Consider the following 17,020-nt stretch of genomic DNA (forward strand, 5'->3'; position numbering starts at 1 on the left):
GCGTGAGCCACAGTGGCCTGCCTAGGGCAGATTTAAAATGATGCAAAGATCTTAACTATTTTCAACCAAGTTTGGAAGCTTTCTTGTTTGTGACAGAACAACTGGAGAAGAGTTCCTACTTCTAAATTTCTAAAGTCAAAACAATTAGCAGGAAAGCCTCCTTTCACCTGTTTTTCTTTCTAGGCACATTATTTTTCCTTCTTGGTACTTGACACAGTTTAAAAGAGGTAATGATAGCTAGATGATAGGAATGGAAAAAGAGAGAGAAAGAAAGAGGGAGAGACAGAGAAAGAGAGGGTGATGATGATGTGTATATGAATGGACAGAGCTGTACTATTTTGTGTATATCTGTTCATACATATGCACATATCATCCGTCTACGTCTCTATCGTGTGTGTGTGTGTTTGTGTGTGTGACTTTTATGTCTCTCTTACTAAATTAAAGCCCTCGTAGGGGTTAGGGCAAGCACATTGTAGGTGCTCAATAAATTTCAGAGTGAAAAAAATTTAACACAATTTTTTAAAAAAACCTTGGCAGGTATTCCTTGACTAATTCCTTTTACACTTTCCTTCTGCCTCAAATGTCCCCACTCTCATCCCCTATTCTCATCTGCCCAGATTCTCTCCATTTCTTAAAGCCCAGAACAAATGCCGCTGCCTTCTTGAAACTTTCTGTGATTTTTCCAGACAAAAGTAAACTCTCCCTTCTCCAAATGACCACTGCACCGGTATCTCCTCCCTAAAGCACTGTTTTCTATCTTCTCGGCATCCAGGTGGGAGGCCGCTTGAAATGCATATCCATTTTTTTCTTTTTCTTTCAGTTTTACACATGCAGAGCAGCATGTTGTTTGTTTGTTTGTTTGCTTGTTTGTTTTTGAGATGGAGTCTCGCTCCGTCGCACAGGCTGGAGTGCAGTGGCGTGATCTCAGCTCACTGCAACCTCCGTCTCCCTGGTTCACGCCATCCTCCTGCCTCAGCCTCCCGAGTAGCTGGGACTACAGGTGCACACCACCACCCCCAGCTAATTTATATATATATATTTATTTATTATATATATATTTAATATATATATATATTTATTTTATATAAATATATTTATTATATATATATATTTATTAGAGACAGGGTTTCACCTTGTTGGTCAGGCTGGTCTCAAATTCCTAACCTCAGGTTATCCACCTGCCTCAGCCTCTTAAAGTGCTGGGATTACAGGTGTGAGCCACCATGCCCAGCCAGCATGTTGTATTTGTCCTTGATGCTCCTCTCTCCACTCCTCCATCAGTTCATCCATCTGAATGCAGCCTAACAGGATAGTTAAAACACGGCCTCGGAAACCAGACATGCTTCATATAAATCCTGGCTCTACCACTTACTAGCTGCGTGACCTTGGCTACGTTACTTCACCTCTCTGTGCCTCAGTTTCCTCATGGAATACTAATAATAGTGCCCATAGGGTAATTTGATGACTAAATGAGTGAATCCATGTAAAGCACTTTAAAATGTCTCTGGAATGTTACAGTAAGTGTTCTATAAATGGATTCTATTATGATGGACTCAATATAATTTACTGAGAATCTACTTTGTACCGGGCTGTCTGCTCAGCTGTCACATCAGTAGAACTCCATAAATATTTGAGGAATGACTGGTGAGAGCTAACATTGACTCAGCCCTTTATTAAGTCAGTAACAAAAGTCTTTCAGGTACAAGGTCTCATTTAATCCTCACAACCATTGCAAGGGGATGGATGTCACCCCCTCCACCTTCACCCAGGAGCAGAGTCCCTTCTGCACTGCATAAGCACATACTTAGCAGGTGAAAAGTCTCCATAGTGTTCACCTCACAAGCCCGCCAACTTCTAGAGATTTTTTTCCATTCCCTCTTGCAGCTCCCTCGACTTCACACGAAGCATCTTTTTTAGCATCTGTTCAGCCTGACTCCCGTCATTAGATACATTCTTATGTGTTTATAATGCATCACTGATTTGTTTCAGGACTAAATCGTGGGATCTAAAAATAAAGTGACGTTGAACATATTTCTTTGCATATTAACTTTAAAGAAATGGATTAATCATTTAGAAATAATCAAAATTAAATGATCCACTCAGCATGGAGCAGTTACCAAAAATAATAAAAAGTAAAAACTCTTCAGATTCCCACTTTTCCTTTTTTACTGCTTCTGGATTTGTTCATGTAAGTATATCCTTCATAATTTTTTCTTTTGAAAAATTAAGAGGTTTAGCTAGCCTATGGTAACCCAATCATGTTTTTTCCCTGGGTACATTTAAATGGAAGCAGGATTCATTTATTCTCCAAGTCAAATTCCCATTTTCAAAAATGACATTGCGGAATTGCTATCATCATCCTAAGAGATGGAACAAAGAATGATAAATAAAGTGATGCATGTGTTGGTATAAAAGTTATTTTCTGACATTTCAGCCATTTATCCAACACATATGCTCTGTCTGTCCACCACAGGCTGGGCAGGATGAGGATCTAGAACTGAAGAGGGTGTAGTTCTTTTCCAAAATCAGCTTCCTCAGTAGAATGGGAGGCAAGACTTCCAAATAAACGTGACAGCACAAGAGAGAAAGCTTCACGGAAAGGAGGGCAAAGGGAGTGGGGAAAAAAAAAAAAAGTCAATTCCTGCTGAAATAAAAATATCATCTGCCTATTTGATAGAACATTTAAAATATTTTCCCCTTCAACGTACATGCACGCATATCCATTTTGACTGTTTGCTTCTTTTCTTTCTTTGGAACCTGACAATACTCTCAATCACCAGCCCTTGGGTGTTTACCTGTCACCTAGGCTTGGTGACATTGTTTTATTCAATTTGATACTTCCCTATTACTCAGAAGAAGTTATATATGCACATAAATATACATTCTGGTTGCAACATTAAATAATGAGGCAAACTACAGTTTATAAAATGCAGTTGTTCCATGCCACATTTCATTTTAGGAGAGGGAGGCCTACAGCCAACTGTGAACAATTACGAAATTGTCAGTGGAATTCAATAAATGTTGTTTAAAAAAACTAATTATTTGTTACAATAACCAGCTACTACTGCCACTTTGTATTTGGAGGTTTGTAAACTACTTCCATTTGAAATGTAATTGATTCCATTTTTATCATTTGTTCAAGTTTATGTGGTTATTCTCATCCTAAAAGATGATAACATCTATTTTCAGCAAATTATACATTATAATTCCTCATTCAAAAGCTGTAACAGAAAACAAAATGCTAATTTATGCTGTAAACGAAACTACAGAATCATAATCACTCATTGTTAACATTAGGGACTAAACTGCTACTGGAAATAATAAATTGGAGCAGAATGTGTAGGGGTTGTTGGTTAGATTTTTCTTTTTCTTTGCATCATTTTTGCTTGTTTTGTTTTGTTATTACACAACCAACACACTTTCTAATACTCTTTCAGGCAAGAGATTACATGGATGTCTTGTCTTCTTCCACATAGAAGCCAGACATTCACTGGGCTTCTCACTATTACCTGCAGCTCTCTATTTGAAATCTACGGAAGACGTGCTCACAAAGCAATCAGAAGTGTACACTACAGAGGAGAAGCAGACTAGAACTATACACGTGCTTTTCCACATTCCATTAAGTTTCCACATCTACATTTCCCTTGGCATCAACCATCTCCTCCCCCACCCACTTCCCTCCTCCTCTCCACTGCACGTTTCTCCTGTATGAAGACCCCACTGTAACCTCTTCTGGTCAAGGTGAGCCTTCCCCGATAGCAAGCTTCCCCTCTGTTTCAGCCACTACACCGAACAAATGCATACATGCACATAAACCCAGTAACTTTTTTTAAAGATGGGGTCAGTAGCTACGATTATAGGCACACGTCATCACACCTGGTTAATTTATTTTTATTGTTCTTTAGAGACGGGGGTCTCCCTGTGTTGCTCAAGCTGGTCCCAAACTCCTGGACTCAAGGAATCCTCCTGCTGCAGCCTCCTGAGTAGCTGGGATTACAGGTGCGAAAAAATCGTGCTCTGGCAAAATCAGTAACTTTCAATAAATATAGTCAATCCTTATTAACACACACAAAAAGGGTGGGGGTGGATCTGGTACCGTATTCTAGGCACTGCTTTGTTGAAACGATCTTCATGTGAAAATAATGTAATACCACCTAATGGCATTTTCTCCTTTCTTCTTTTATTAAAACATAGAATCCAAAAGAAAGAAACATTTTAATATAATTATTATATCAAAAATGTGAATTTTTCGAAAAGACCTAAAAGTCACACTGCCTTCTAGAGTAAATCACTTTTCTGCTGCCCTTTTATTTAATGCCGTCTGCTGTACACATTTACCTCTTTGCTGGCAAAGTGTGATCATTGATTTCCTATGGTCTCTCTGGAAGGAAGTTCTGCTTCCTTGATGATGAATACAAGGGGTAGGTGACCCCATTCTCATTCCAATGCAAGCCTTGCACTTTTACATTTCCGCTAGGGCCACAGGAACATGAAAGCAGCGAGAAACCCCTCGCCCTCTTCGTAGAGACTGTCTTGCTGTAACTACTGACATTTAATGTTTTCCCTCCCCTTCCCACAACTGTATTTTGGAAGATCACAAAATAAGGCTGAACCACTGAAAGGCATTAGTTCTTGATGGACATAAATGTTAGGTGCATGATTCAGTAGAGAAGATACCTGTTATAACATGGCCGTGATGAGAAAGGTAAATTTCAGCGGATTAGCTCATGAGAGTGTATCCCTCACTATATATATGATAGGGTTTGGATACATCTGAATGATTATAAAATTATTCTATTCGTGTATCTCACAATTATATGTCTTCTGTCGAATATTTTATTGATATTCATGTACATTTGGAATGAGTACCCCACTAAGCCATAATTATTCTGTTTTAGAAGGCCCCGTCTATCTCTCAGGCTAGATCCACCATTCAAACCAAAAAGGTCAACTCAAACATCTAGTCCAAAAAGCATCAGGTAGTTATGGTTGATTCCACCAAAAGAGACATTTCACCTCGTTCATCAAAAAGAATTCTATCTGGATATATATATATATATGAAAGTTATATATATATAAAAGAAAGTGGGAAAACTTGGGCAAACAAAGGAGATACTCACTATTTCATCAAGCTGGCAAATAAATGACACCATTGCCAAACTTGCCAGAAACGTACATGTGGCCACACAATTTCTTCTGTGTTGTAGCAGAAAGTGAGTACAATGGGGAGAAAAAGAGGAAGCTGGCATAAGTCTGCCTGGTGGAGAGCTCAGCTTTCCCTAACTAGCGCTGAGACCTTAGGCAAGTCACTTAATTCTCTGTGCTTTGTTTGCCTCATCTATAAAACGGGAATCAATAGTAAAAGTACCTACCTCACATGTTGTTATGGAGATTAAAAGAGCCAAATACTTATAAAGTATATGGAACAAGAATTGATAAATGGTAGTTATTGTTGCTGTTCTTTAATTGGCAAGTTTAAGGTTTACATAAATTACAAAGAAAAGCAAACACCACCACTTTGGGAGGCTGACACGGGCAAATCACTTGAGGTCAGGAGTTTGAGACCAGACTGGTTAACATGGTGAAACTCCGTCTCTACTAAAAATACAAAAATTAGCCAGGCGTGGTGGCGTGTGCCCGTTGTCCCAGCTACTCAGGAGGCTGAGACAGGAGAATCGCTTGTACCCAGGAGGTGGAGGTTGCAGTAAGCTAAGATTGCACCACTGCACACCAGCAAAAAAATTTAAAAAAAAAAAAAAAAAAAAAAACAGAGGAAGGGAGGGAAAGGAAGACAAGTGAGGAAAGAAAGAAAGAAAGAGAGAGAGAAAGAAAGGAGGGAGGGAGGGAGGGAGGAAGGAAAAAGAAAGAAACAAACAAACAAAGAAACAAAAAAGAGAAAGAAAGAAGAGAAAGAAAGAGAGAAAGAAAGAAAAAGAAAGAAAGACAGATGGGATGGAGGGAGGGAAGAAGGAAGGAAGGAGAAAGAAAGAAAGAGAGAAAAGAGAGAAAGACGGGAGGGAGGGAAGAAGAAAGGAAGGAAGGAGAAAGAAAGAAAGAGAGAAAAAAGAAAGAAAGAAAAAAAGAAAGGACGGGAGAGAGAAAGAGAGAAAGGAGGGAGGGAGGGAGAAAGAAAGGAAGGAAGGAAGGAAAAAGAAAGAGAAAGAGAAAGAAAGACGGGAGGGAGGGAGAGAAGAAGGAAGGAAGGAGAAAGAAAGAAGGAAAGAAAGAAAGAAAGAAAGAAAGAAAGAAAGAAAGAAAGAAAGAAAGAAAGAAAGAAAGAAAGAAAGAAAGAAAGAAAGGAAGAAAGGAAGGAAGGAAGGAGAAAGAAAGGAGAGAAAGATAGAAAGATAGAAAGAAAGAAGAAAAGAAAGAAAGAAAGAACGAATGAAAGAAAGAAAGAGAAAGAAAGAAAGAAAGAAAGAAAGAAAGAAAGAAAGAAAGAAAGAAAGAAAGAAAGAAAGAAAGAAAGAAAGGAAGGAAGAAAGAAAAAGAAGGGAGGGAGGGAGGGAGGGAGGGAGGCAAGCAAATAATGTTTTCAAGCTGATGCATTAAGTAAGCCAGCCTTATTGGAAGACCTGCAACAAACTACTTTCCTCTCCTATACCCATAGGAGAAACCCAAAGTCAGAAAAATTGGAGTTATGTGAAAGCTGGGGTACTGTGAGCTGGATTTACAGGATTTCTAAAATTTCTTTAAGGTAAGAATGTAGAAATGCACTTAAAACTCTTTTGCAGTTCATACTACATCTTCAGGGAAATAAAAATGTTGAAAAAGTGTAGAAGCCCAGTTGATATTTTTTGAACTTTGAGGTATTGGCTATCTAACAACTTTGTAAATGGAGGACATTCCCAAGTCTTGGCTCATCTCTGGGGATGCCAACATTGTCACCACTTTAAGAATTATGAAATGTGCAGAAAGAAAGAAAAAAAAAACCCACTGAATTCTTGATGGTACTTGGACTGAATGGAAAAGAAGCGTTCCTCAGTGGGCTGCTTTCTGCTTTGGCTATCCATATTCATGGAAGTAATGCCAAGCCAAAAAAATAAAAGGGCAGTCAGCACAACATTTCGACAACTTACCCACATCCATTAATGATTCTGCACTGAAACTTCTCCCTTGCTGGAGAAGATACAGTGAGTATACAGAATTATGGGTACTGGCTAATTCAAAACAGTCACTGCCTACTCTGAGAAGATAGTGCTCTTATGAGGATGCCATTTTATATTTCTAGTCTGGAAAATCTGATAAAATGGTGGGGGCAGGGGACAGAGAAAGAAAAGTTAAAAAAGCAGGGTCAAGCCTCGTGGTAATGTCTTTTACATAGCCTTGGGTTAAGCTACCCAGTAACCAAAAAGCTGGTCAATCAGGTGAGTAAAGTCACATGTCTGGCCTCATGGACACCCAAGCGGTCAGCTAATTGGCTCCATTTTTCACTTTCAATTGATTGATTCAATATCATACAGATCTGGCCTGCTTCGATTTGGGCTTACATAGTGACAACTAATAAGGTGACCTGGGTCCAAACTGCAAGCAATCATGACCACTCCACCATCAGCTTTCTGATGGAGAGAGAAAGCCGAAACAACTACAGGAGAGAATCACAGGTTGAAAAGCACAACATCAAAAGATAAAGCTCGGTTTTGGAAGCTTGCACTACTGCCATCCCTAGGCGTGAAACTGTAAATTAAAGAATGGTCTGCCGTCTGCTGCACTGAGCCAAATCAGAGACATTTCACATATACACTTTAATTGGGGGTTTCGTTCTAATTGAAGAAATGAATTCCACCTAAGCAGATGCTCCTCCCCGCACAGACACACTTGCTATGATATGTTTTGCACATTGGCAAGTGGGTGCAAAATATCTGCAACATGGTCCTCTCAGATATAGGATGGAATTTCCCAGTTTTTAAATGGTAACAGATGTAGTTTCGGCTCTAATACACATTGGGCTCTCTCCAAAAAAATCACCCCTCCCTCCCCAGCTTCAAGAAGAAAATGTCATAGAACAAGTGAAAACCTGGTCGGTCATGATTTGTGGTTGGGTTTTTGTTGTTTGTTTGTGTTTCTGTTTTTCAGGAATGAATAAATGCCCTAGTTGTTTCTAATTTTCCAGGTCTATATATCAAGAACCTCCATCTTCATTATTTTTTTTACTTGCTTGTTTATAACGAGAGGTGTCATAATCATGTTTCTTGTGAAAATGAAACTAATCAAAATGCCTTGTGATTCCAGGAAAAGAGCTTCTTAGGGAGACATGCCTGCCTGCTATTGATGTTGCAAAAAGGCTCCTTTTACATGGTATTAGATGTTGAGAGCACATCATATTGATCTAGAAATAAAAAGCTTGATTTTTTTTTAGTACAGTCAACCCTTACCTTCATAAGCACTTTGTAACACTAGGAAAAGGATTTTATTTTTAATTGAGGTAGAGTAAACAAATTATATTTGAAGAACATTGCTATTTTTAGGAAACGCAGGATATGTAAGCATTTTGGCAGCAATCAGGGTAAAATCATGAATAAGTCTCACTCTCACAAATTTGGCCCAGGCCTTCCTACAGCAGTTCTGCCCGAGTCCAAGATGAGATTTAAAGTATCGCCTTTCTTGTATCTTTTTTCTTCTTAGGAACAGTTAAGAGCATGTTTCTCAATCATGTGCCCATGCTCAAATGCTGAAAATGCAAACTGGAGATCAGTAAGGTCCCTTATGCACATGTACTCTTCATCCCCGAAAATGGAGATTGTGGCTGTGCTGGAAACCGCAAATCCTGGTAAGATTCACTGCCCCGGCTGCATTTACCACCAGAGATTAAAGCTTCGGTAGCATCTGACGCACCTTCCCCTAATGATGTACATCTCTCATTTGTTTCTGTACTTTATCTTAAAGTTCATACCGCACCACTGGAAGAAGAAATCAATACTTCAAATAATCCCCCTCTCCCCACCATGCAATTTCACTGCACTAAGAGTAGCACAGTACCCAATACCAGCCCGAGACCCAATCATTCTCCATAGAGCAGAGCCGGCTGCTTTATCAGAAATTCTTTCGATTTTCTTAGCAACATGAGTATCCCCTTCTAGAAGAAAGATGTTGCCTCTTGGGGAAACGCTTTTCCACCTCAAGTTAAACTAACTTTACCCGAAGAAGCCGGTAGTTTTCCTCTTTTTAAAACGCCCCCCTCCCCCAAATGGTTCTCTCTTTCCTTTACTCCAAACCTGCCCCCACCCCGTCCCTCTCTCCCACCTCCTCTGGTTTCCAAGGAGTTTGCACGTGATTGCCTGTCTTGTGAAATCCAGACGCAGCCCTTCGCTTTTAAACGCTCTCAAATGACTTGTTTCTATCTCGTTAAAAATGCTGCGAAAACTCCCATCACTGCAAAGCTGTATCACTGCTTCCTTAGACCCAAGTCTCCTTCCTCTCTTCCTTTGGAGGAATACAAAGTGCCTGAGTTTCACGGCCCCGGGTGCAGGTCGGAGGCACGCGCCTGGAAACTTGTCCTAACGCATCTGACTCCAGGACTGGGGGGCGCGGCACTGCCGAGGACGCCCGAATGCCGGCCGGGCTTATGCCGGGTGTGTGGTTCAAGCCTTTTGTACCCGCCTCAGTCCTCAAAGACGAGCAGGGCTTGGTTTCTGACTCATCCACAGACATACACACGCGCGCGCGCGCGCGCACACACACACACACACACACACACACACGCAGGCAGGCACACGGACGCCCGCTCCTGGTGAGCTGGAGTTTGCGGAGCTGAAGGGGTCGTTGGCTCTCGGCAATCCCGGGCGGGCGCGAGGAAGCGTGGAGATCACCCAGGGCCTGCCAGGCGGGGCGGGATAGCCTGAAGAAAGCCACCGGCGCCGTCCACGGGCAGCCGGGCACCCTCTGGGCCCCGATCTTGCTTCTCCAGGTCCCCAACTCCAGCGCCGGCCCGACCACCTCGGCAGCTCCTGCAAGTTTCTGCTCGCAGCGAGGCCTCGTGTCTCGCCGCTGCCTCACCGCGAACCCTCACTCCGCGAGCCTGGGCTGCCCTCCCGCCCCGCCCGAACGGCCGGCGTAGTTCCCAGGGGCCGCCCAGACGCCCCCACCCGCGGCGGCGGCCCGATGGTCTGTCCAGAGCTTGCCGCCGCCTCCCGCTGCTGCTGCCGTGGCGGCGGGAGCCTCTCCAAGGCTCCCCGGCAGCCCTAATGTATTATTCACTCGGATGGCCGCGGCGCTTTCTGGAGAGCAAGCACACGCCGGAGAGAGAGGTCTTCACCTGGCAGCTAGTAGTTTGGCGATTTGTTTCTTGGAAACTTGGGGTGATGCGGGGGCGGCGACGAACATTTTTCGGTTATTTGCTTTCGGGATTTGGCTTCTCTGCCCGGAGCTCGCAGGAACGCGCTGTGCCCCGGCCGGGCCCGGGAGGGAGCGCGCCAGCGCCGGCGAGCGCGGCGGGCAACCCCGCAAGCGGCCAAGGCAGGCTGGCGGGATCCGGAGGAGAGGCGCCGCGGCGGCCAGGCGAGCCCGGCTGAACGGAGCTCTTTTCCTCGACACCCCCCACCCCTAGCGGGCCAGCTCCCCCCGCGGTGCGCGCTCCGCGGGGCCCGGGAATCCCCGGCGCCCTGGACCGCCCACCGAGTTGCTAATGCCTTTCACCGTTGCTTCTCCACCGCGCCTCTGGCCCCAACTTTCCCCAGCCCAGACACGCGAGCGCGCGCGCACACACACACAGACACACACCCGCGTGCACACACACACACGCGCACACACGTACACACATGCCTCCCCTCCCTCGACCCCAGCTCTACTTCCCCGTGTAGTTTGGAGATGACAGATGCCTGTAGACTTTCACCAAACAAGCGGTGGGGGCAGCAGACTACAACAGTTATTTAATTAAAAGGCATTTTTCCTCTATTTCTTGCTCCAGCTCCAAGAATAGCTTTTTCACCCCTAGACCCCTGAGCACATGCCTGTCTCTCCAGATTACCAGTGGCCCGCTGACACCCATTTCCTTCCACGCCCCCCTTCCGGCGTCTACCCCCAGTTTTCCTGGGCCCCCCGAGTCACACCGACACGCACACCTACAGGCCGGCGGCGTGGAGCGTCTAGGGCACGATGCAGCCGGACTGCATTGCACAGTCATCAAAGTTAAGTGTGTGTGTTTGTGGGGTGCTTGTGCGCCCCGGGGGAGGCGCGGGGTCAGGAGCGGAGCCTCCAGTCTGCACCCCACCCCCCCCACCTCCGCGGGTCAGGGGACGCCTCTACTTGAGATTGCAGCCATTTTAGGGAAAGAGGCGGCTCGGGCCCCGAGGGGAGTGGAGGGGGGACAGCACGTCGCGGGGGGCTCGTGGCTCTGCAGCCCCTCGGCGCAACTGGAAGGCGGGTAGGCGCCGGGCGCACAGGGGCGCGGCGCCCGCGGCGACTTGGGGAAGGTTGCGCTCGAGTTCCCTGGTTCTGCTTGGAGTTGTTCGGGGTAACGCGCCGGCTCCTGCCTCTTTCTCGGGTTCCCGCTGGGCTGGGAGGTGGTGGGGGAAGGTGTCGATGGCAGATTGGGCACGGGAGGAACGCGACAGAACCTGGAGACTGGAAAGCTAGCGATGGGGGAAGGGGGGGGTACCTCCTCACGCCGGTTGGCGCTGACCCAGACAGTGCGACCCACTTGGCCCCCCATCCTCCCCACCCCCTCCCGAGCCTCTGCCTCCCCACCGAGTACCAAGTGAGCGCGCGGCAGGGGTCAAGGGGCGCGACGCCGCCCGGCACCGAGCCACCCCTTACCTGGTTGGAAGGGGTTTCCCAGGAGGAGCCGTAGTTGTAAAAGAAGGAAGAGAAGAGGGTGTCTTCCGACAGCCCGCAGCCCGCCATGCTCTGGATGCAAATAAAATGAGGAAAGAAAAAAAAAAGCACACATACACAAAAGCAACCCAAAATTTTAAAAATCAAATTAAACCAATAAACCAAGAAGAAATTCTCTCGAAAATAAAGAAAAGGAGGGGGAAGGGAATGGCAAAGGGAACGGAAACTCTCGGCGGTGCTCCCTCTCCGGGAGAGGAGGGATGCTCGGGCTGCCGCCGCCGCCGCCGCCGCCGCCGCTGCCGCCTTCTCAAGACGGTACCTAGAGAGGTTCGTCCTGACTTGGGCAGCCGCCGCCGCCGCCTGTGCCGGCTGCGTGTGTGCGCGCGTGTGTGTGCGTGTGCGTGTGTGAGGTGTGTGCGCGCAGAGCGAGAGACCGCAGGGGAAGCGAGAGGGCGAGATAATGAGCTAGCCGGGATGGAGGCGCAGAGGCAGCGCGAGCGGGCGGACGGGCGTGTGCGCGCGGGGGTGCGTGCGTGTGTGTGTATGTGTGTGGTGTGTGTGTGTGTGCGCGCGCGCGAGCGCGAGCGCGCGCGTGTGGCTGGGTGTGCGTCTGTTTGGGGAGCTCACCGGAGAGCCGGGGCCGTCACGTGGGCGCGCTGACTCCGCCGGCTGCCGGGGACAGCCTGTACTACAGCCCCGGCCACTAAATCAGCCCGCTCCGCCAGACCTTTGCAGCCCGCGGCCGGCCCGCCGCCTTCTCCGACCTCCTAGCCATCCCCGCCGAGCCATGCGCGCCCCGGGACGGCAGGGGGCGCGGGTGAGGCCGCGGGCAGGTGGATGGATGGGTGGGGAGTGGGCCGCCCTGAGCCTGGGAAGCGGAAAAATGCTTGAGGAAAAATACAGGCCCCCCCACGCTGCGTCCCGCACCCTCCTGGCAAGCCTTCCTTCCATCCTGTTTGAAGATTTTTTTTTTTAATTCCTAAAATTGCTTTTCCATGCAGAGACCCCTCTTCCAGCCACGGGAAAATTATTTTCACATAGTTGCTACGTCCTGCTTTTCTTTCTTTCGCGATCCCTCCAGCCCCCTGCGCTCGTGTCCACGCAGGCACAGACACACCGGTGCCTGCCTCCTCCCATCCCAAATGCAAACCCACTTCCTTTTGCCGGTTGCTGTAGTTAAGCTAAGTCAATGCTACATCAAACTAGGCTAGGCTGAGAGGACTGGAAAGTGGATTTAGGGGACAATACTGCCCCAGCAGGAAGAAAGGCTCTAGTTTGGCGTTCTGTTGATTTAACAGTTTAAAACGAAAATGGATTTTGTAGCTTCTGCACTAAAACTCAGGCCCCTTGAGTCACAATTATTTAAAGGGAGCTATTCTCTGAAGTCCATTATATGATATAAAAATGTAAACGGATATAATGCCGTCTCTCTCTCTCCCCACAAGATGGTATTTTAGAACCAAATCTTTCAGTCTTAATAATTGGATGGCTGAAAGGTTTGTTTTGTGTTTCTTTTTTTTTTCCTGCAAAAAGATATTCTTTACCTGCTTCCCCTTACTCTTTACACAGATATTTATAGAAAGTAAAATTCAAATAAAAACCAGCATATCTGTGTAAGACGCTCTTAGAAGTATTTGAATCCTTTCAGGAAGACTTAAAACAACCTCTTATAGCCAGTTTATATTGTTTCCTTTCTGAATCCCGTTTCCAAATGCTGCCTATTTTTATTCAAACCAATTGTGTTTTTCAAGAGTTCACACTTCCGCTTGTAAATTTCCCACTGGAGGTCGAAATCCTCTGTGAAATAAACATTTCCACAGCAACACAGTGATGTCAGAAACACCAGCTAGTGATTTCAGAGGGGAAATAAAACAGGAGCAAAGAATGGCTCTAGAAAGACAGTTCCTTCATCTTTGCGAATAGCATGCCTCCTAGTAGAAATTCAGAAAACATATCTGGCTAAATACCTGTTTTCTTTTTCTGAGATTGACTTATTTTTCAAAGGCATGTCGAATGATCTTTAAAAAAAATAGGTCACCATCCTCTTTTCTGGATTGGTGAAGAATGGTGTTTCAAATCAGTGGTGCCTAACCACACTGGCCACTATAGATTTTTATAAGGGGGGGAATGTTTTTTCTAAAAATTGATGTTGAAGAGAACATTGAAAGATGAAATTTAATGTACTAACTTCAGGCCCAAATAATGCTGACTGACCTGGCTTCAAACTTACAATAGTTTTTTTAAAGTATTAAGCACACAGAAGTTCTATTCAGTTATCGAAATTGGTGCTGATCTCACCAAGTTAGAATAAAGGGGCTTCTCCATTGTTCACTCTATTGTTTCCTGTGTCTCCTGGCTGAGAAAAAGAAGGGAGGAATTCTTCATACTGCCCCTAATTCAATCCCCCTGCAGTCCCACCCTTATAAACATTAAATGTAAAGAGACCAGAAAATATAAAATTAGGCCCAATGCCTGGGTTTTCTTAGGCTTCCTGTCTAAATGAGTTTCTTTAGAAAACATTTACACAAAGCATTATAGAAATGTACACTTTGTAAGTTGCTTTTCATGTATGCGTTAGCCCAAGTTAACATTCTGTTCCTGCAGCCACTCACTGATTCCCTGATTTTAGCTCAGGTCGCACATTCACACCAATGGAAGTTCATTCTGTCTGTGTTATCCCATCCCCTATTGGTTGGATAAATGGATTCATTTCTCACAGTTTTGGGAGACGCAGGACTCTTTATCTCCATTTTACAGATGTGGAAAAAGGCTCAGAGATGCTAAATAACCTAACCCAGGTCCCGCAGGTATAAAGCAATAGAAATTGAACCTAAACTTTGTGACCACACCTACCTCTTTCTTCCAGATCTAACTGAGCCCATCACAGTTCTGCTCTTATGTGATCATTTCAGCCTTGATATACCAAGTGGAGTAAGTGATTCCAACCCTTTCCCCACAATTGACGGCAAGTGTACATTTGTGAAATGTCTTCATTTAAAAATTGATTGCCTGTGCTCATCCACTGTCCACAAGAGCCCTGTTAGGCAGCCATTATTAGTTTTTTTAATAGACCAGGAAACTGAGGCTTAAGGAAAGACCCTCTCCCCAACTCCCCCTCCTTCCTACAGCTAGTAAGTGGAAGAGCTGGGCCTTGAACCAAAGACTTCTGGCTCATGCCTCTCTTTCCCTGAACAAACACATAGGAAAACAGATACCTGAGCCACCTAGCAGGCCCAGTGCCTACAGAGGCATCCAGGGATAAAGAGGCAGGAACAGGTTAAAAAGAACCTCCTCCGGGCACAAACGGGAACACTGCATAAAAGTCTCACCTCCAGCCTGGAACATTTGTTTCCCCTCAAGTCTCCAGCTCTTTCTTTTTTAAACAGGAAAGCCCCCAAAGACGGCCACCTGAGAGTTTTCAGATAAAATGCCTCCTTCCCTGTTTGCCCCCTCTCCCTGGCAGCTCTGCCACCCCAAAAGAATTCTGCCTTCATTGATAGATTTGCTCACCTGGCATCCCCAAAGTAACATGGAGGTTTGTTTGCTAGTTCCCAGCAACATAAAACAAGCTGCCACCCCACCCCCTACCCTCACAGGGGCCCAGAACAGATGGAGACAGCCCCTTGGGAAGCAGAGGGAGCCGTAAGCTCATTGAGAAAAGATCACTCCAGCCACCTTGCCAACTCCTTGCTATGCAGTATTCAGAAGTCTGAAGATGGAAACCCAAAACAGAAAGCTTTCGATTTCCAGATCCGCTGTGGTTGGTTCTCTCAAGACAAACCAAGCTTTCTTCTGCACGTATTCCCCTATCATATTGCCAAGTCACAATTTGTCATGTTGAAAATATGGAATTTGTTGAACTGATATCATCCTATTAGTGAGAAATCCATCTTTATTCATAATTACTTTCCCCCCAAGAAAAAAGTTTTGCATTAATCTCGTATTGGAAATTGGTTAATAGCCCAGATGATGTGGGGTGTTTTCCTTGTTTATAAATGAGGTGCATTAACACTCTCGTACCACTAGGGTCTCATTTAGCGAATGACTGCTCGGCTCTGCAGATGCAAGAGGCCAAATTCTTGTAGATGTGAGTAAAAAATGATCATCTTGGCTAAAACTGCAGATGGGAAGCAGATGTAATGTACAGAGGAAGTCAATTTCATTCCGTCTTTTTCCTTTATTAAAATAAAGTCTGTTAATTTGTCTTACTTAAAAAAGCATTCTGAATGCAAACACATGAGTTAACTTGAGGCAAAGTGAAAACCACTATCATTCCTGCCTTCAAGAAGTTTACAGTCTCAACAAATGTTTGGTGTATCAGGATTTGGGGTTGCCACTATTCCTTTGAAACTGTTTAAAAGTTTACATCTCATCGAAATCATAATTACCCTGGGGAAAGATTACAATTAAGAAGTTGTGAGACACGGAAACGTCAGGAGGGCAAAAGAAATGTATAACAGAAGAGGAAGTTATCTTTAAAAACATGGGATGCCAAGGTCAGGGAGGAGGGTGCAACAGTTATTGCAAAAAGAAACTGAGGCAGGGTCAGGTGCAGTGGCTCACAACTGTAATCCCAGCACTTTGGGAGGCTGAGGCGGGTGGACCACTTGAGGTCAGGAGTTTGAGACCAACCTGACCAACATGGTAAAACCCTGTTTCTACTAAAAATACAAAAATTAGCCATGCGTGGTGGTGCACACTTGTAATCCCAGCTACCTGGGATGCTAAGGCGGGAGGATCGCTTAGATCCAGAAGGTGGAGGTGGCAGTGAGCTGAGATCATGTCACTGCACTCCAGCCTGAGTGACAGAGTGAGACTCTGTCTCAAAAAAAAAAAAAAAAATCAAGAAAAGAAACTGAAGAAGAAATGAACCTCGAAAGAGCTACAGCAACAATAATAGCAAATACTTAGTGAATGCTTCTAACGTGCCAGGCATTATATACAGCGCATAACAATCTATTTTGCTTTGGGCTTCCTTAAGAAAAGGATTGGAGTGCAAGTTGTTTATTTGGGAGGTAACCCTAGGAAACACAGGTAAGGAAGTAGGAGAAGTAAGAGAAAGAAGTGGAGGAAGCTATAAGGAGCGCATCTGTGGGTAGGAAGAGTTTAGTTCTGCCTGGGATCCTCTGGGAGGCAGTGTGGAATGCAGTCTAGACTGACCCTCCTGGAAATGTGAGGGGCTAGGGTATTTGCTGATCTTCCACCTCCTCAGTGGAAGGCTACTCCCAGGTGTTGGTCACTCCCGGGC

The 17,020-nt window shown here is 45.2% G+C and overlaps 1 protein-coding gene across 2 annotated transcripts in view; it reads right to left on the reverse strand.

The window, feature by feature from the left end:
• The window catches only part of PPARGC1A (PPARG coactivator 1 alpha), a 683,938-nt gene extending 671,649 nt beyond the window's left edge, over window positions 1-12,289 (reverse strand). For both annotated transcript variants that reach the window (XM_045393226.3, XM_015450215.3), the window contains exon 1: window positions 11,755-12,289. The gene's annotated coding sequence lies outside the window, so the exon portion shown is untranslated. The remainder of the gene's footprint in view (window positions 1-11,754) is intronic.
• Window positions 12,290-17,020: the final 4,731 nt, after the last annotated feature.

Source organism: Macaca fascicularis, chromosome 5 (genome assembly GCF_037993035.2).
Source record: "Macaca fascicularis isolate 582-1 chromosome 5, T2T-MFA8v1.1".
Classification (NCBI taxonomy): domain Eukaryota; kingdom Metazoa; phylum Chordata; class Mammalia; order Primates; family Cercopithecidae; genus Macaca; species Macaca fascicularis.